Raw genomic sequence first — 21,648 nt, forward strand, 5'->3', positions numbered from 1 at the left:
CCTTGTATATTGATGACTGTCTCCTAGTGTGGGAAGGAGGAAGAGAGGGACTTGAGCTGTTTATTGGCCAGCTGAACAACAATGATTGGAACCTGCGATTTGTGGGGGACATTAGTAATGTGAGTGTCAACTTTTTAGACCTGTGTATACGGATAGAAGATGGCCGTTTCATGACTAAGTCATACTTCAAAGAAACAGATGTGAACTCCTACATCGATACAAAGAGCTGTCACTACGGCCCATGGCTCAAGAACATACCGAAAGGTCAGTTCAAAAGGATGGCCCGTAATTGCACAGTGACGAGTGACTATAGGACACAATGCGGGGTATTAAAGGATAGGTTTTTGGAAAGAGGTTACGATGAGGCTAGTCTGGATGAGTGTATACAGAATGTGGAGCTAGAAAAAGGGGGAGGAAAGGAACATATGAAAGGGATAAGTAAAAAGGTGGATAGGGACTATAGATTCTCCTTTGTAACTAAATTCTGTTCTATGTCCGATAACATTAAGAAAATGGTAAAAAAGAACTGGGGAATATTAAAGAATGATCCGATACTAGGAAAAACGATACCTACGAATCCCTCTTTTATTTTTAAGAAAGCAGCAAGCATTAGAACAAAACTTGTACATAGTGCCATCCCCCCAATAAATATAAAGACGCATAAAGAAGGAGGAAAATTTACCTGGTGCGGATTTTGCGCAGGGTGTAAGAATCGGAATTTGAAAGAACGGCAGAGATACACTAATTCCGTAACATCCAAAAAGAATGGGGCTAATTTTCGCATAAGAGGAGATTGCTCATGTGAAAAAGAGGGCATTGTATACATGCTGGAGTGCCCTTGTGGGCTCCAGTACGTGGGCAGGACGGTCAGGAAGCTGAAAGTCAGAATACAAGAGCATCTGCGTAACATAAGAAAAGGCCTGATGACCCATAGTGTATCAGCTCATTTTAAATTAAAGCACGAAAAAAATCCGCGGGGCTTAAAATTTGTCGGAGTAGAAAGCGTTAAACAACATTGGCGAGGAGGGGATGCTTTGGCACAGATTAATAGAAAAGAGGTAGAGTGGATCTATCAACTAGGAACCCTACAACCAGGTGGGCTAAACATTGAATTTGACTTGAAACCATGTATACTGTAATGTGTTCTTACCATTAGCGTCGTCTGGCTTTCCTCTACCTGGCCTCCTAAGGACCTGTGGGTGACGTCATGGGGGCTGGGCGGTGATGCCCCATGATGTGCACGTCGGGGGAGGGAGGCGGGGTCGAGGATACCCGGATGACGTTATAGGAGCAGGTGGAGATTATTTGATTTAGGATCCAGGAGTGGGCAGCATAAGGGATGGCAATATATCATATGTTATAGAAGTTTGTCCTTACCGTTAGCGGCATCTGGCTTTCCTTTACCTGGCCTCTTAAGGACCTGTGGGTGACGTCATGGCGGCCGGACCGTTTAATTGGACGGTGTTGCCACATGCTGTGCACGACAGAGGAGGGAGGCGGGGTCAAGGATACCCGGATGACGTTATAGGAGTGGGTGGAGGATACCGGTACTATGCTTTAGGAGTGGGTGGAGCATAAGGGACGGCAATATAGATACTGTATGCTGTAGGAAATTTTGGGTATTTGATGGTATAGTTTTAATGTGGAATAAGGCTGAAATATAATGTGCAATATTGCGGTAACTAAAAGGATATATATGTGGATGATTTTGTAACAGAGGGAGTCATTTCCCTTTTTATTTATTTTGTATATTTAATGCGGATGTGAATACATAAAGGATTGCTAATGATAAACTGAAAATTTATGATAGATAATTGTGTTTTGTAAACTGCTGCATGGTCCGGAATCACACCGGCTTATTGATTGAGATCAGCTGGGCTATTTAAGGGCCTGAGTGTAAGCATGCGCAGTTAGTGCCCCTGAAGAAGCGAGGCAGCGAAACCCGGGTCGGGCAGGAACCTGACGTTCTGATATTTGTATTACATGCTTTTTGTCTACCAACTCTTGTGAGTATAATAAAACCTTTTAACAAAAGATTGCAAAGGGTGCTTCACTATTCTGCCTATCCCATTTGAACCCTTAGAAGAGGAGATCTGTGGGGAATTGGATCCTTTGGGTGCTGGGAAAAGGGGCTCACCCTATGCCATCCACGTTTATCGGGAGACACAGTCCAGAGCAGCGCGGTTCCACAACCCTTCATATTGTACCTATCAGTGTGCACGACCTACCACACTACTCCGGGACCAGCAGCAGCGCAAGTAATTGTCCGTGTTGGGACACAGGACTGACTTTTCTTTTTTGCAATTTGGCAAGAGTATTAGTCGTAAGAAGGTAGCATGTTTTTTCTGCGGGCAAAGGGGACATTTTGTCAATGTGTCCATGCATTCTGCGTCAAAAAAAAAAAAAAAAGGATGTTTAATTCTGATGCTTGGTGGTGTGAGAAGGGAGTCAGAGAACTTACTTTTGTCTGTCACTGGTAGTACCCGATTTCAACTGTCTGCAGACTGTGGGAATTGAGGTGTTTATTGACAGTGAGGCAGGGGTTAACCTGATTGATTTTCAGTACGTCCGTATGCACGGGTTGACTGACAACAAGTGCATTAGAAAAAAATATTTCTGTGTTTGCTATTGATTCCACTCCCCTTACTCAGAAATGTTTGTCGAAGATGGTGCATGACATCCGATTGAGAGTTCTTGACTTTCATCAGGAATTCATTTCGTGTTTTGTGCTGGAGGGTCTCCCTGCTCCGTTGGTTCTGGGTTTACCATGGTTAAGAAAACATAATCCCACCATCGATTGGCAAGCGAGACAGATTCTTGATTTGAGTGATTATTGCATTGACAGCTGCCTTAATACCTTCCTTTTGTCTTAACCACTAAAACTGTACCCTCTTTTATGTCCGGATTTACCTCCACATCGGGAATATGATTGTCCCATCAACCTTATTCCCGGAGCTAAGTTGCCCAAATCTAGGTTGTACAACCTTTCCGAACCCAAAAGAGTGGCCATGCGAGAGTATATCACTGAGAGTTTGGCAAAGGGACATATTAGACCTTCCAAGTCCCCAGTGGCAGCAGGTTTTTCTTTGTAAAAAAAAAAAAAAAGGAACCCTTAGGCCATGTCTGGACTTCCGTGAGCTCAATCGAATTACTCAATCGAAGTCCGTGATCCTTATCTCCTTCCTTTGATTCCGGATTTGTTCTACCAGATTGTTGATGCCAAGGACTTAAAGGGGTTCTCCGGCCCCTACTTGAAAATTGGTCATCTTCATTACCTGTGGAGGGAAGGTTATTACACCAATACTTACCCTCCACAGCGCAGCCCTTCCTATGATTCTCTTCACGGTCACGTGACTGCTCCTGAATCATTTTTTAAGTCTTCTGGTCCAGCGCCGTCTTCTTCTTTTCCTGCCTGAGGCAGGGGACAGAACGTCATCACTGACGTCACCGCCTCCTGCCGGCCTTCCTCTGTCCCGTCGCTTGCACACTACTGCACATGCGCCGGGACCGCCGGCCGTCTTCTGAGTTTACAGGCTTCTATGTGAAGCCTGTACTGACTCATGTACAGCGCGATGTAAAGCATAGAGATCAGCCACAGAGGCTGATCGCTATGCTGTGGAGGTCATTGGAGGAGCTGTGGATGGCACATGGGGGGCACATGGGTGCTCTTGTGGGTACTGTGGATGTCAGGGGCACTATGAATGGCACATGGGCACTTTTGGGGCACTCTGGATGTCATTCGGGGCACTCTGGATGTCATTCGGGGCACTATTGATGCCACATGGGCACTGTGGATGGCACATGGGTGCCTTTGTGGGCACTGTGGATGTCACTGTTATGGGGGCACTGTGGATGTCACTGTTATGGGGGCACTGTGGATGTCACTGTTATGGGGGCACTGTGGATGTCACTGTTATGGGGGCACTGTGGATGTCACTGTTATGGGGGCACTGTGGATGTCACTGTTATGGGGGCACTGTGGATGTCACTGTTATGGGGGCACTGTGGATGTCACTGTTATGGGGGCACTGTGGATGTCACTGTTATGGGGGCACTGTGGATGTCACTGTTATGGGGGCACTGTGGATGTCACTGTTATGGGGGCACTGTGGATGTCACTGTTATGGGGGCACTGTGGATGTCACTGTTATGGGGGCACTGTGGATGTCACTGTTATGGGGGCACTGTTGATGTCACTGTTATGGGGGCACTGTGGATGTCACTGTTATGGGGGCACTGTGGATGTCACTGTTATGGGGGCACTGTGGATGTCACTGTTATGGGGGCACTGTGGATGTCACTGTTATGGGGGCACTGTGGATGTCACTGTTATGGGGGCACTGTGGACGTCATAGGATTAGATACAGATGTGTTTGGATGTGCTTGCTGATTCCAGCTGTTTATTACACTCTGGAGATGGTGAAGGAAGAGCCTGTCGACTGTCCATGATGGGATTTAGGCACTGAGTGAGAAGTAGATTGATGTCTGGGTGTAGAAAGATAGACACAGGAGTTATAGGGTTTCTACCACCACATTTTGACCTAATTAGCTGTCAGACACTAGCGATCTGCTAGTGTCTGCTCTACCTAACCATGCTATTGTAATTCCTTTCTCTGCAGCGGTTACCATAAAAAACGTAGTTTTATTGGTATGCAAATGAGCCTCTAGGTGCTATGGGGGGCGTCTTTTCAGCACCTAGAGGCTCCGTCCACTCACCATTTCTGCCGCCCAGCGCGCTCCAGCCCGCCCCTCTCCTCTAGATTGACAGCCTACTCGCGCCTGCGCCGTGTGCTTCTGTATTCGGCGCAGGCGCAGTCACTGTCTCCCTGCGCCGGCATTCTTCACTGCGCCTGCGCCGATTACAGCGCAGGGAGCAGTCCAACAGTCACTGCGCCTGTGCTGAATACAGAAGCACACAGCGCAGGCGCGAGTAGGCTGTCAATCTAGAGGAGAGGGGCGGGCTGGAGCGCGCTGGGCGGCAGAAATGGTGAGTGGATGGAACCTCTAGGTGCTGAAAAGACGCCCCCATAGCACCTAGAGGTTCATTTGCATACCAGTAAAACTACGTTTTTTAGGGTAACCGCTGCAGAGAAAGGAATTACAATAGCATGGTTAGGTAGAGCAGACACTAGCAGATCGCTAGTGTCTGACAGCTAATTAGGTCAAAATGTGGTGGTAGAAACCCTTTAAAGATGGAGTAGCTGCTGCAGGCAGTGCAGAGTGTGTGCAGCCTGTGACTCATCTCTGTGCAGTGCAGCCAGGCTTGTGTATCAATAAAGTTATGTATTCAACAAAACAAGAAGGGGAGAAAGTAAACAGATCTGCCAGGATAATGTGATGTCTTCCAGGGGGGAAGGAAAGCTCAGACATGAAATGTTAGGAGCAAATAAAAAGAATTTAGATTTTGGGACCCGACAACCTCTTTGAGACTACTTTCACACTTGCGTTCGGGGTTCCGCTTGTGAGTTCCGTTTGAAGGCTCTCACAAGCGGCCCCGAACGGATCCGTACAGCCCCAATGCATTCTGAGTGGATGCGGATCCGCTCAGAATGCCTCCGTTCCGCTCAGCAGGCGGACACCCAAACGCAGCTTGCAGCGTTCGGGTGTCCGCCTGGCCGTGCGGAGCCAAACGGATCCGTCCAGACTTACAATGCAAGTCAATAGGGACGGATCCGTTTGAAGTTGACACAATATGGTGCAATTTCAAACGAATCCTTCCCCCATTGACTTTCAATGCAAAGTCTGGACGGATCCGTCTGACTAACTTTTACACTTAGAATTTTTTCTGAAATATAATGCAGACGGATCCGTTCTGAACGGATCCCATCGTTTGCATTATAGGAGCGGATCCGTCTGTGCAGACACCAGACGGATCCGCTCCGAACGCAAGTGTGAAAGTAGCCTAAGGGGGGCATATAATCTGGTCAGGATCAAGGAGGGGGATGAATGTAAGATGCATTTTCTTAATGACATCTTTCATCATCTGGTGGGGAGGTTTGTGGTTGTGTATCTGGGTGACATATTAATTTATTCTCCAGACATGGAGACTCATTAGGATTATGTGAGACAGGTGTTACAGATCCTAAGAGATAATAAATTGTATGCACAGATGGAGAAGTGTGTTTTTGCAGTTCAAGAAGTGCAATTCTTGGGCTACTTGCTCTCAGCTTCAGGTCTTCGTATCGATCCTGCAAAGGTCCGTGCTGTATTGGACTGGGATCAACCCGAAAATCAGAAGGCGCTTATGTGGTTTTTGGAGTTTAGCTTTTTCGGCGGTGAAAGAGTGTTTCACTTCTGCTCCTACGCTGAAAAAAAATATAAACGCAATACTTACGGTTTTGCTCCCATTTTGCATGAGCTGAACTCAAAGATCTGAAATATTTTCTACATACACAAAAGACTCATTACTCTCAAATATTGTTCACAGATCTGTCTAAGGCCTCTTTCACACTACCGTATGGCTATTTCAGTGTTTTGCGGTCCGTTTTTCACGGATCCTTTGTTGCGTTTTTTTGTTTCCGTTACGTTGTTCCGTTCCATTTTTCCGTATTGCCATATACAGTATACAGTAATTACATAGAAAAAATTGGGCTGGGCATAACATTTTCAATAGATGGTTCCGCAAAAACGGAACGGATACGAAAGACATACAGATGCATTTCTGTATGTGTTCCGTTTTTTTTGCGGACCAGTTGACTTGAATGGAGCCACGGAACATGATTTGCGGGCAATAATAGAACATGTTCTATCTTTCAATGGAACGGAAATACGGAAACGGAATGCATACGGAGTACATTCCGTTTTTTTTGCGGAACCATTGAAATGAATGGTTCCGTATACGGACCGTATACAGAACGCAAAAAACGGCCTGCAAAATGAAAAAAAATAAAACGGTAGTGTGAAAGAGGCCTAAATCTATGTTAGTGAGCACTTCTCCTTTGCCGAGATAATCCATCCCACCTCACAGGTGTGGCATATTAAGGTGCTGATTAGACAGCATGAATATTGCACAGGTGTGCCTTAGACTGCCCACAATAAAATGCCACTCTGAAATGTGCTCAGTTTTATCTTACTGGGGGGGGGGGGGGGGGGGGTCATAAAACCAGTCAGTATCTGATGTGGCCACCATTTGCCTCACGCAGTGCAACACATCTCTGTCGCATAGAGTTGATCAGGTTGTTGATTATGGCCTGTGCAATATTGGTCCACTCCTCTTCAATAGCTGTGCGAAGTTGCAGAATATTGGCAGGAACTGGAACACGCTGTCGTATACGCCGATCCAGAGCGTCCCAAAAATGCTCAATGGGTGACATGTCCGGTGAGTATGCTGGCCATGCAAGAACTGGGATGTTTTCAGCTTCCAGGAATTGTGTACAGATCCTTGTAATATGGGGCAGTGCATTATCATGCTGCAACATGAGGTGATGATCGTGGATGAATGGCACAACAATGCGCCTCAGGATCTCGTCACGGTATATCTGTGCATTCAAAATGACATCAATAAAATGCACCTGTGTTCGTTGTCCATAACATACGCCTGCCCATACCATAACCCCACAGCCACCATGGGCCACTCGATCCACAACGTTGACGTCAGCAAACCGCTCACCCACACAATGCCACACACGCTGTTTGCCATCTGCCCTGAACAGTGAAAACAGGGTCTCCTCTGTGAACAGAACACTTCTCCAACGTGCCAGACTCTATTGAATGTGAGCATTTGTCCACTCAAGTCGGTTACAACGACGAACTGCAGTCAGGTCCAGACCCAGATGAGGACAGCGAGCATGCAGATGAGCTTCCCTGAGACGGTTTCTGACAGTTTGTGCAGAAATTCTTTGGCTATGCAAACAGATTGTTGCTGCAGCTGTCCGGGTGGCTGGTCTCAGATGATCATGGAGGTGAACATGCTGGATGTGGAGGTCCTGGGCTGGTGTGGTTACACGTGGTCTGTGGTTGTGAGGCCGGTTGGATGTACTGACAAATTCTCTGAAACGCCTTTGGAGACGGCTTATGGTAGAGAAATGAACATTCATTGCACTGGCAACAGCTCTGGTAGACATTCCTGACGTCAGCATGCCAATTGCACGCTCCCTCAAAAGTTGCGACATCTGTGGCATTGTGCTGTGTGATCAAACTGCACATTTCAGAGTGTACTTTTATTGTGGGCAGTCTAAGGCACACCTGTGCAATATTCATTCTGTCTAATCAGCACCTTGGTATGCCACACCTGTGAGGTGGGATGGATTATCTCGACAAAGGAAAGTGCTCATTAACACAGATTTAGACAGAATTGTGAACAATATTTGAGAGTAATGGGTCTTTTGTGTATGTAGAAAATGTTTCAGATCTTTGAGTTCAGCTCATGCAAAATGGGAGCAAAACCGAAAGTGTTGCGTTTATATTTTTGTTCAGTGTATATTGGTGCAACCAGATGTGTCACAACAGTTCATTGTGGAGGTTCACGCGTCCGAGGTAGGGGTAGGAGCAGTCCTGTCGCAGGGTCCGTCACCTAGTAAATGGCGCCCATACGCTTTCTTCTCTAAGAAACTCTCTGCTGCAGAGAGAAATTATGACTTGGGTAAGAGAATTGCTGGCCATTAAGTTGGCCTTTGAGGAATGGTGTCATTGGTTGGAAGTGTTTACTGATCACAAAAATCTGGCTTACTTGGAGTCAGCTAAATGACTGAACCCGAGGCAGGCCAGATGGTCATTGTTCTTTACCAGATTCAATTTCATTGTCACATATCGTCCTGGGGTTAAGAACGTCAAGGCAGATGCTCTGTCGTGTAGTTTTCCAGGGGGAGGTGATTCTGAGGATCCAAGTCCGATACTGTCTGAAGGGGTGGTTATATTCGCCCTACACCCTAATCTTGAGGCAGAGGTGTTAGAGGCCCAGGGAGATGCACCAGATTCCTGTCCCTCGGGGTAATTGTTTCTCCTATCGGAATTGCGTCACAAGGTGTTCGAGGAACATCACTGTATGGTGCTTAGGGGGCACCCTGGGAGCAGATCCACTGTTGACCTCATCTCTCGTAGATTCTGGTGGCCGGGGTTGGGTAAGTGTGTTAGAGTTATGTGTCAGCTTGTAGCACTTGTGCTTGTGCTAAGGTGACACATACTCGGCCTTCTGGATCTTTACTTCCGTTGCCCATCCCGTCCAGACCATGGACTCATTTATCCATGGATTTTATCACTGACCTTCCTAGTTCCTCTGGAAAGACTGTGATTGTGGTGCCAAAATGGCGCACTTTATTGCCTTGCCAGGTTTACCTAATGCTAAAACTCTTGCACAATTGTTTATCGATAACATTGTAAAGCTACATGTAATTTCCTCTGATGTGGTGTCTGATCTGTTTCCAAATTCTGGAAGGCTTTCTGTACTCGACTGGGGGTACAACTGTCCTTCTCTTCGGCTTTTCATCCTCAGTCGAACGGACAGACGGAACGCATGAATCAGAGTCTGGAGACATACTTGAGATGTTTTGTCTCTGAGAACCAGGAGGAGTGGTCCATATTTTTTTCTTTAGTGGAGTTTGCCATAAATAACTGTAGACAGGAGTCCACTGATAAGTCGACGTTTTTTGATGCATATGGCTTTCACCCGCAGCTTGGCACATTTTCTGGTTCTGAGACTTCTGGTATTCCTGAAGAGGAATGATTTTCTTCATCCATGTCATCTATATGGCGAAAAATTCAAAGTAACTTGAGGAATATGAGCAAGAAGTATAAAACGTATGGCTGAAAGGAGACGTATGAATGATACGAACCTAAGAGTGGGTGATTCTGTGTGGCTGTTCCTTCTTGGAAATTGGGTCCAAAGTTTATTGGTCCATATAAAATCTCTGCCATTTTTAACCCTGTAGCCTTTTGTCTGGAACTTCCTCAGGCACTTGAGATTCATAATGTGTTTCATAAGTCTTTGTTGAAAAGATATGTCGAACCTGTTGAACCTTGCCACCCGCTCCTGTCATGGTGGACGGTAATCTGGAATTTCAGATCGCCAAGATAATGGACTCTCGAGTCCTCCATAGTTCCCTTCAGTATTTGGTTCACTGGAAGGGTTACGGACCAGAGGAGAGGACATGGGTACCAACATCCGATGTGAATGCTAGTCGTCTGGTGAAAAGCTTTCACAGAGCTCATCCGGATAAAGTCGGTCCTGGGTGTCCAGAGGCCACCCGTAGAAGGGGGGTACTGTCACGGTCTCTCCTGTGACAGGTGTCAGAAGATCTAAGAGACTGGCTGCACGTGATGTGATCTGACGGCCTCTTTGTTTTCACTTGTTTCAGTGTTGATGCTGGTAATGACCACACCTCTTGTCTCAGGTGTAGCTTAGTGGTCATTACAACTCCTCTATTTAATCTGGCCTCACCCATCATGCTATGTGGTTGATAGCTCCATTCTGGTATTGGAAGTGCTGGTTTGTGGACCTTTGCTGAGTTCCTGCTCGTCCATTTACTTTCGGAATTAAGTGTTTGTTTTCCCTTTTTGTATATTGTTGTATTTCCCTGTCTTTTGTTACTAGGCCTGAGGGAGACTCCAGTTCATTCATCTGGGAAGGAACAGGTTGTCTCAAATTCCTGTCATTACTTTCTGGGCCCTACATGTTGTGCTAGGGTACTAGGTTCCTGTATATGAAAATTCCTACCTTCAAGGTCTGTTCATATTGTTAGTAGTCAGGACTTGGATTAGGGTTACACTAGAAGGTGACCTGCTTTCTTCCCCTAGTTTCCAGGCCTAGTTTCTTTTCTCTTCCCTCTTGTTGTCGGTTGGTGTTCCCTCCCCTTCTCCATCCATGACACTGGTATCGAATCGATACTAGTACAAAAGTATTGATTGGGTATCGATAATTCAATACCCGGTGCAACCCTAGTCTCGTGAGACTTAGAATAATAACTTCATAAATTTCTACTGTAAAAAAACTTTCCCCGAACTCTGGTTCGGTTCCAAGGTACCACTCTTAATGCCGAAAATACAGTTCTTTACAACCTATAAAATGGTTCGAAACTTTGTTGTGTATAATAATTTGGATATTTTAGATTTTTTAATTTGTGAAAAAAACACTTTAATATTACACTGTCATTTGCAAGGGTATGTCATGAAGTCATCCCCTGTTTCTATGGTCTATAAGAAAAGGTGTCATTTACGCTCTATACTCAGGATAACAGGCTGGATTATCCTGTCGTACAACCAATGCTAAAGAGAACCTGTCATCTAAGGTCAGCATAGTGTAGTGTCACTTCTGTACTGACATGCAGAACCCCGCAGCACCTGCCAGTAGAGTTGAGCAAAGCCCCCTTCCCTGCCCCTTCGCTGTGACTGACAGCGCTTATGCACGACAGTTCGGCTGGCTTTGCCGAACTGCCGGCTGTCAGTCACAGCGAAGGGGCAGGGAAGGGGGCATGGTTACCATGACTTGAAGCAAGGAGGCCGCTGCCTCCGTGACTTCAAACCTGACTAGAGAAGCATGCCGGCAGGAGCTTAAAGATTAAACTTTTTACAGCTTTTGCTTCATCTGCCTTCAGGAAGAAAATGATCGTTACAAACATGCTGCTGGCTACTCTCAGGTACTGCTGCTAATACACACAGTATTTACTCATACAGCCAATGCATTCCAATACAGAAGTATTGGAATGCATTGTAAAGGATTAGACCCCCAAAAGTTCAAGTCCCAAAGTGACTAAAAATAAAGCGAAAATCAAAGTTGAAAAAAATTGATAAAAAAAAGGTATACATATTAGGTATCGCCACGTCCGTATTGGCTGGCTCTATAAACATATCACATGACCTAACCCCTCAGATGAACACCGTAAAAAAAAAAAACTGTGCTAAATAAACAATTTTTTTGTTACCTTACATCACAAAAAGTACAACAGCAAGCGATCAAAAAGGCGCTTGCCCACCAAAATAATACCAATCTAACCGTCACCTCATCCCGCAAAAAATGAGCCCCTACCTGAGACAATCGCCCATAAAATAAAAAAACTATGGCTCAGAATATGGAGACACTAAAACATAATTTTTTTTTGTTTTAAAAAAGCTGTTATTGTGTAAAACTTACATAAATAAAAAAAAAGTATACATATTTGGTATCACCGCGTTTGTTTCGACGGCTCTATAAAAATAGCACATGATCGAACCCCTCAGATGAACACCGTAAAAAATAAAAAATAAAAACTGTGCTAAATAAACCATTTTTTGTCACCTTACATCACAAAAAGTGTAATAGCAAGCGATCAAAAAGTCACACGCACCCCAAAATAGTGCCAATAAAACCGTCATCTCATCCCGCAAAAATCATACCCTACCCAAGGTAATCACCCAAAAACTGAAAAAATTATGGCTCTCAGACTATGGAAACACTAAAACATGATTTTTTTTTGCTTCAAAAATGAAATCATTATGTAAAACTTACATAAATAAAAAAAGTATACATATTAGGTATCGCCGCATCCGTGACAACCTGGTCTATAAAAATACCACATGATCTAAGGCTACTTTCACACTACCGTTCAGAGCGGGTCCGTCTGATGTCTGCTCAGACGGATCCGCTCCTATAATGCAGACGTTTGGATCCGTTCAGAACGGATTCGTCTGCATTATAGTTGAAAAAAATTTCTAAGTGTGAAAGTAGCCTGAACGGATCCGTCCAGACTTTACATTGAAAGTCAATGGGGGGCGGAGCCGTTTGATGATTGAGCCATATGGTGTCATCTTCAAACGGATCCGTCCCCATTGACTTACATTGTAAGTCTGGACGGATCCGCTTGCCTCCGCACGGCCAGGCGGACACCCGAACACTGCAAGCAGCGTTCAGGTGTCCGCTTGCTGAGCGGAGGCTGAACGCTGCCAGACTGATGCATTCTGAGCGGATCCGTGTACACTCAGAATGCATTAGGGCAAGACGGATGCGTTCGGGGCCGCTTGTGAGCCTCTTCAAACGGAGCCCCCAAGCGGACACCCGAACGCAGGTGTGAAAGTAGCCTAACCTGTCAGATGAATGTTGTAAATAACAAAAAATAAAAACGGTGCCAAAACAGCTATTTCTTGTTATTTTGCCTCACTAAAAGTGTAATATAGAGCAACCAAAAATCATATGTACCCTAAACTAGTACCAACAATACTGCCACCCTATCCCGAAGTTTCTAAAATGGGGCCACTTTTTTGGAGTTTCTACTCTAGGAGTGCTTCAGGGGGGCTACAATTGGGACATGGTGTAAAAAAAAACAGTCCAGCAAAACCTGCCTTCCAAAAAACGTATGGCATTCCTTTCCTTCTGCGCTCTGCCGTGTGCCCGTACAGAAGTTTACGACCACGTATGGGGTGTTTCTGTAAACTACAGAATCTGGGCCATAAATTTTGACTTTGGTTTGGCTGTTAACCCTTGCTTTGTAACTTGAAAAAAAATATATTAAAATGGAAAATCTGCCAAAAAAGTGAAATTTTGAAATTGTATCTCTATTTTCCATTAATTCTTGTGGAACACCTAAAGGGTTAACAAAGTTTGTAAAATCTGTTTTGAATACCTTGAGGGGTGTAGTTTATAGAATGGGGTCATTTTTGGGTGGTTTCTATTATGTACTGTAAGCCTCGCAAAGTGACTTCAGACCTGAACTGGTCCCTAAAAATTGGGTTTTTGAAAATTTCTGAAAAATTTCAAGATTTGCTTCTAAACTTCTAAGCCTTGTAACATCCCCAAAAAATAAAATATCATTCCCAAAATGATCCAAACATGAAGTAGACATATGGGGAATGTAAAGTAATAACTATTTTTGAAGGTATTAGTATGTATTATACAGTCAGGTCCATAAATATTGGTAGATCGACACAATTCTAACATTTTTGGCTCTATACACCACCACAATGGATTTGAAATTAAACGAACAAGATGTGCTTTACCTGCAGACTGTCAGCTTTAATTTGAGGGTATTTACATCCAAATCAGGTGAACGGTGCAGGAATTACAACAGTTTGCATATGTGCCTCCCACTTGTTAAGGAACCAAAAGTAATAGGACAGAATAATAATCCTAAATCAAACTTTCACTTTTTAATACTTGGTTGCAAATCCTTTGCAGTCAATTACAGCCTGAAGTCTGGAACGCCTAGACATCATCAGACGCTGGGTTTCATCCCTGGCGATGCTCTGCCAGGCCTCTACTGCAACTGTCTTCAGTTCCTGCTTGTTCTTGAGGCATTTTCCCTTCAGTTTTGTCTTCAGCATGTGAAATGCATGCTCAATTGGATTCAGGTCAGGTGATTGACTTGGCCATTGCATAACATTCCACTTCTTTCCCTTAAAAAACTCTTTGGTTGCTTTTGCAGTATGCTGTGGGTCATTGTCCATCTGCACTGTGAAGCGCCGTCCAATGATTTCTGAAGCATTTGGCTGAATATGAGCAGATAATATTGCCCGAAACTCTTCAGAATTCATCCTGTTGCTTTTGTCAGCAGTCACATTATCAATAAATACAAGAGAACCAGTTCCATTGGCAGCCATACATGCCCACGCCATCACACTACCACCACCATGCTTCACTGATGAGGTGGTATGCTTAGAATCATGAGCAGTTCCTTTCCTTCTCCATACTCTTCTCTTCCCATCACTCTGGTACAAGTTGATCTTGGTCTCATCTGTCCATAGGATGTTGTTCCAAAACTGTGAAGGCTTTTGTAGATGTCGTTTGGCAAACTATAATCTGGCCTTCCTTACATCTTGTGGTGAACCCTCTGTATTCACTCTGGTGAAGTCTTCTCTTGATTGTTGACTTTGACACACATACACCTACCTCCTGGAGAGTGTTCTTGATCTGGCCAACTGTTGTGAAGGGTGTTTTCTTCACCAGGGAAAGAATTCTTCAGTCATCCTTCACAGTTGTTTTCCCTGGTCTTCCGGGTCTTTTGGTGATGCTGAGCTCACCGTTGCGTTCTTTATTTTTAAGAATGTTCCAAACAGTTGTTTTGTCCATGCCTAATGTTTTTGCTATCTCTCTGATGGGCTTGTTTTGTTTTTTCAGCCTTATGATGGCTTGCTTCACTGATAGTGACAGCTCTTTGGATCTCATCTTGAGAGTTGACAGGAACAGATTCCAAATGCAAATAGCACACTTGAAATGAACTCTGGACCTTTTATCTTCTTATTGTAATTGGGATAATGAGGGAATAACACACACCTGGCCACGGAACAGCGGAGAAGCCAATTGTCCCATTACTTTTGGTCCCTTAACAAGTGGGAGGCACATATGCAAACTGTTGTCTGTTGTAATTCCTACACCGTTCACCTGATTTGTATGTAAATAGCCTCAAATTAAAGCTGACAGTCTGCAGGTAAAGCACATCTTGTTTGTTTCATTTCAAATCTATTGTGGTGGTGTATAGAGCCAAAAATCTTAGAATTGTGTTGATGTCCCAATATTTATGGACCTGACTGTAGAAGTAGAGAAATTTAAACTTGGAAATTTGCATTTTTTTAAAAACATTTTTGGTAAATTTGGTATTTTTTTATAAATAAAAATAAATTTTTTTGACTTCATTTTACCAGTGTCATGAAGTACAATATGTGACGAAAAAACAATCTCAGAATGGCCTGGATAAGTCAAAGCGTTATCACCACTTAAAGGGTTTCTACCACTTCGTTTCACATAATTAGCTTTCAGACACTAGCGATCCGCTAGTGTCTGCTCTACCGAACCATCCTAATATAATTGCTTTTGGGGCAGCCGTTTCGCTAAAAAAAGAACTTTTATTGATATGCTAATGAGCCTCTAGGTGCTATGGGGGCGTCATTAGCACCTAGAGGCTCGGTCTACCTTCACAAACTGCCGCCGCCCAGCGCGTCCCTCCAGCCTGCCCATCTCCTCCGGAATGCGATCCTCCCTGTGAGCATATGTATTCGGCGCATGCGCGGTGAATGTCTGACCGCTTCCCTGCTCAGACATCTCCACTGCGCCTGTTCCTCGGAGCACTATGACGTCATCGGCGCAGGCGCAGTGGAGATGTCTGAGCAGGGAAGCGGTCAGACATTCACCGCGCATGCGCTGAATACATACGCTCACAGGGAGGATCGCATTCCGGAGGAGATGGGCGGGCTGGAGGGACGCGCTGGGCGGCGGCAGCAGTTTGTGAAGGTAGACCGAGCCTCTAGGTGCTAATGACGCCCCCATAGCACCTAGAGGCTCATTAGCATATCAATAAAAGTTCTTTTTTTAGCGAAACGGCTGCCCCAAAAGCAATTATATTAGGATGGTTCGGTAGAGCAGACACTAGCGGATCGCTAGTGTCTGAAAGCTAATTATGTGAAACGAAGTGGTAGAAACCCTTTAAAGTGACACTGGTCAGATTTGCAAAAAATGGCCGGGTCTTTAAGGTGAAATAGGGCTGAGTCCTTAAAGGAGTTGTCCGGGATCAAACTCATTTTTTTTTAAAGTAGCTTACTCACCATTAGTAGCCAAGTTTATGTTCCCAAGATGTTTTTAGGTAGCTTTGACACTGCTGCATTGCTCCTACAGTCCCCAACAGACTGTTTATATCTGTTTATGTATGCCATCACTTCCTGCTGCAAAGCATTGTGTGTCCAAGTGCAGCTCAGCAGCAGGTGGTTTCTACAGAGTAAGATCACCTCCCTGCATCCACCCCCCTCATACATATTCAGCCTCCTGCACATTATTCACTCCTCCATAGATCCGCCCCCCTCTTACATATTTCTTCCCCATAATCTCCTCCTCCAGTGCTTGCAGAGCAGAGAGGCAGACAGTGAATCCACATCCAGAATGGTACATCATTTATACTGCATTCCTTTTATGTTTACATTCATCATTACAATAACCAATTTATAGTAATCTATCCAAGCAATGATAAAGTTGTTTTACAATGTCCCCTCTTTTGCTCTGCTACACAGATAAGGCTACTTTCACACTTGCGTTTGGTGTGGATCCATCATGGACGGATCCGCATCTATAATGCAACCGTCTGCATCTGCTCAGAATGGATCCGTTTGTATTATCTTTACCTTAGCCAATACGGATCCCTCTCGAACACCATTGAAAGTCAATGGAGGACGGATCCTTTTTTTATTGTGCTACATTGTGTCAGTGAAAACGGATCCGTCCCCATTGACTTACATTGTGTGTCAGGACGGATCCGTTTGGCTCAGTTTCGTCAGACGGACACCAAAACACTGCAAGTAGCCTGCAGAGCAGAATGGAGACGGAACGGAGGCAAACTGATGCATTCTGAGCGAATCCTTTTCCATTCAGAATGCATTAGGGCAAAACTGATCTGTTTTGGACCGCTTGTGTGGTCCCCAGAACAGATCTCACAAACGGAAACCAAATCGCTAGTGTGAAAGTAGCCTTAGGCTACATGCACACGACAGTTGTTTGTTGCTGTCCACAAATCGGGCAGCAGCAAAAAAAAATTATGCCAGTTTTTTTTTCGTAGGCTTGTCCGCAAATGAGAAAAAAGTCGGACATACACTATTATTTTTTTTTTTCTTATGGAAACCACGGACAATGCAAAACACCTATCATCATTTTTTTACTGACCCATTGAATTGAATGGGTCCCCATCCTATCCGAAAAAAAAACAGAACGGACTCCGGGAAAAACAACTGTCCACATTGGCGGATCTGCAATATACACGCACCGTTCCGTGTGCATTCCACATCACGGATGCAGACCCATTCACTTCAATGGGTCTGCAAATCCGGAGATGCGGAATGGAGCCTAACAGAAGCGCGGAATGTATCACTAAGGAAACACTATGGAGTGCTTCCAGGGGTTCCATTCTGTGCCTCAGCACCACGAAAAGATAGAACTTGCTCTATCTTTTTGCGGAACAGTTGGATCGTGGACCCATTTAAGTGCATCACGGTGCATTGTGGACCTAGATTTGCGGTCTACAGCACGAGCACGGGTTGCACCAAGTCGTGCAAACAAGGCCTTATGCGGGCGTTAAATTGCGGTTCCTCAAAATACAAATGCCGTCTGTGTGCCATCAGAAATTTGTCTAAACAAACGGTCAGTCCATTAGGGCTCATGTACACTGTGGCTGCCCAGCCATGGCCGTATTGTCTCCCACATACAGTGGGTCCACAATACACGTCAAGTGGCCGTGTGTAACACGGATCACGGACCCATTCACTTGAAAGTGTCCGCAATCATGGAGATGCGGTGCAGAAGTACGCAGCGGAACCCCGTGGAAGCACTACGGCGTTTCTAGCCATGCCTCCGCACCGAAAAAAAATAATTTATGCAATACTGTTATGTGAAACGGAGGTATCACGAACCCATTCAAGTTGAAAGGATCTGGATCCGTCCCGGCGGCCGTACGGACATGGTGGATCATGTGATATATTTATAGAGCCGGTTATTTTGGACGTGGCAATACCTAATATGTGTAGTTTTTTTATTTATAAAAAAAATTTAAATGGCGTAAAATGAATGGATATGAGAAAAGACAATTTTTATATAAATTTTTATTTTTTTATTTTTATTTATTTTTAATAGAGTTGAGCGAACACCTAGATGGGACCCGAACTTGATCCGAAATTGGAGCCGAACCCGAACCCCATTGAAGTCAATGGGGACCCGAACTTCACTTTATTATTTTCCGTCATAACATGGTTATAACGGAAAATAATAGTATTAGCTTTTTCAGATCTGAGTTTTCAGGATCGTGAAAACTCAGATCCGACAGTATATTCTAACATAGAGGCGTTCCCATGGTGATGGGGACGCTTCAAGTTAGAATATACTAAGAACTGTGTACATAATGGCCCCCTGCTGCCTGGCAGCACCCGATCTCTTACAGGGGGCTGTGATCCGCACAATTAACCCCTCAGGTGCCGCACCCTCCCCAGTATTAAAATCATTGGTGGTTAGTCCGGCGCCCCCTATTAAAATCATTGGTGGCCAGTGCGGCCCCCCCTCCCTCTCTCCCCAGTATTAAATTCATTGGTGGCCAGTGCGGCCCCCCTTCCCTCTCTCCCCAGTATTAAATTCATCGGTGACCAGTGCGACCCCCCCCTCCCTCCCTCCCTCCCTCCCCAGTATTAAATTCATTGTTGGCCAGTGCGGCCCCCCTTTCCCTCCCCAGTATTAAATTCATTGGTGGCCAGTGCGGCCCCCCCTCCCTATATTAAATTCATTGGTGGCCAGTGCGGCCCCCCCTCCCTCCCTCCCCAATATTAAAATCATTGGTGGCCAGTGTGCCCCCCCCTATTAAAATCATTGGTGGTTAGTGCGGCCCCCCTCTCCCCCCCCACCCCTAATTAAAATCATTGGTGGCAGTGGCCACAGGTTAACAACCCCCCTCCCCCCCATCATTGGTGGCAGTGGAGCGGCAGTTCCGATTGGAGTCCCAGTTTAATCGCTGGAGCTCCGATCGGTTACCATGGCAGCCAGGATGCTACTGCAGTCCTGGCTGCCATGGTTACTTAGCAATTTTAGAAGCATTATACTTACCTGCGCTGTCTGTGGCCGGCCGGTCGCTCCTCTTACTGGTAAGTTAAAGGTCTGTGCGGCACCTGAGGGGTTAATTGTGCGGATCACAGCCCCCTGTAAGAGATCAGGTGCTGCCAGGCAGCAGGGGGCAGTTATGTCCACAGTTCAGTATATTCTAACTTGAAGCGTCTCCATCACTATGGGAACGCCTCTGTGTTAGAATATGCTGTCGGATCTGAGTTTTCACGATCAAACTCAAATCCGATGGTATATTCTAACATAGAGGCGTTCCCATGGTGATGGGGACGCTTCAAGTTAAAATATACCATCGGATTGGAGAAAACTCCGATCCGATGGTATATTAATATTACCCGAACACGAGCCCGAACTTTTACAGAAAGGTTCAGGTTCGGGTGCTGACCGCGGCATCTACGGGGTTAAAGACCACAGATCAGTGCCAGCATGGATTTGGGGTGTTGGAGACGAGTGTTAGCTGTAAATTACAGCTAACACTGTCACTCTCTCTGCAAATGTCAGCAGCTCCAGGGCAGCAGTAGCAGTAGCGGAGGAACATGGGGGCGATCGAGGACAATGGGGGCCCATACTTGAGGGGGGATTTATTTGATGACCGGCACTGGGGCACATATGAGGGGGCCTTTTATTTTATAAAGGGAACTGGGGGCACTTACTTGCTTTCAGGCAGCGATCTCCACTCTGAGTGGAGATTGCAGCCTGAAATCAGCATTTTCACAGTACCGCGCTCCAATTGGTTGGTCTGCATAGACCAACCAATTGGAGTGAGCGTGGGCAAGGGACCACTCTGATTGGTCCCTTGTTGGCACCCGGTGACGTCACCGGACTGGAGGGGGCGGAGCTTAGCGGGATCTCGGCCAGGCTAGTTACCGCCCCTCCAATACTTTTGCATAATTAGCTAGGCTGGCAGTGACGTCACCGGGCTCCCTGAGCAGTGGAAGAGGAAGATTTCCTCCTCTGCAAGGGACCCAGTATGTCACTGAGTGAAAGAAAACCCTCACTTCCGGCAGAGAATTTATTGGAGCAAAAGGGGGCATTAGAAGTAAGTTCATCAGGTAGGACATGGGTGTTGTTGATGTCGGTGACACTGCAGTACTATAGGACAAAGGTCCCAGATCCCGGACAACCCCTCCAAGGGGTTAAAGGGTTTCTGTCATGAGAAATAACGGTATGTAGCTGACTGACATTGGCGATGTGCTAATGTCAGCTGTACATAACAGTGGGCTTTATAACTCTCTGCCTGCCACCGTTCTCTTAATATAAAGACTTTTAAAATATGCTAATGAGCCTCTAGGTGCTATTAGGGCATTGCTTCAGCACCTAGAGGCTTGTTCAACTCACCGTACAGTCGTGGCCAAAAGTTTTGAGAATTACATAAATATTGGAAATTGGAAAAGTTGCTTCTTAAGTTTTTATAATAACAATTTGCATATACTCCAGAATGTTATGAAGAGTGATCAGATGAATTGCATAGTCCTTCTTTGCCATGAAAATTAACTTAATCCCACAAAAAACTTTCCACTGCATTTCATTGCTGTCATTAAAGGACCTGCTGAGATCATTTCAGTAATCGTCTTGTTAACGTTGAGAACGGTGAGAATGTTGACGAGCTCAAGGCTGGAGATCATTATGTCAGGCTGATTGGGTTAAAATGGCAGACTTGACATGTTAAAAGGAGGGTGATGCTTGAAATCATTGTTCTTCCATTGTTAACCATGGTGACCTGCAAAGAAACGCGTGCAGCTATCATTGCATTGCATAAAAATGGCTTCACAGGCAAGGATATTGTGGCTACTAAGATTGCACCTCAATCAACAATTTATAGGATCATCAAGAACTTCAAGGAAAGAGGTTCAATTCTTGTTAAGAAGGCTTCAGGGCGTCCAAGAAAGTCCAGCAAGCGCCAGGATCGTCTCCTAAAGAGGATTCAGCTGCGGGATCAGAGTGCCACCAGTGCAGAGCTTGCTCAGGAATGGCAGCAGACAGGTGTGAGCGCATCTGCACGCACAGTGAGGCGAAGACTTTTGGAAGATGGCCTGGTGTCAAGAAGGGCAGCAAAGAAGCCACTTCTCTCCAAAAAAAACATAAGGGACAGATTGATCTTCTGCAGAAAGTTTGGTGAATGGACTGCTGAGGACTGGGGCAAAGTCATATTTTCCGATGAAGCCTCT

General features: G+C 45.3%; 1 protein-coding gene across 4 annotated transcripts in view; it reads left to right on the forward strand.

The window, feature by feature from the left end:
* LOC120977767 (E3 ubiquitin-protein ligase RNF14-like) overlaps window positions 1-21,648 on the forward strand; it is a 152,822-nt gene that overhangs the window by 12,551 nt on the left and 118,623 nt on the right. Inside the window, exon 1 of one of the 4 annotated variants that reach the window (XM_040405873.1) lies at window positions 11,551-11,570. The exons of the other annotated variants lie outside the window; for them this stretch is intronic. The gene's annotated coding sequence lies outside the window, so the exon portion shown is untranslated. Of the gene's footprint in view, window positions 1-11,550; window positions 11,571-21,648 lie in introns of those variants that run through there. 4 annotated transcript variants of the gene reach the window in all.

This window comes from Bufo bufo, chromosome 1, assembly GCF_905171765.1.
Source record: "Bufo bufo chromosome 1, aBufBuf1.1, whole genome shotgun sequence".
NCBI lineage: Eukaryota > Metazoa > Chordata > Amphibia > Anura > Bufonidae > Bufo > Bufo bufo.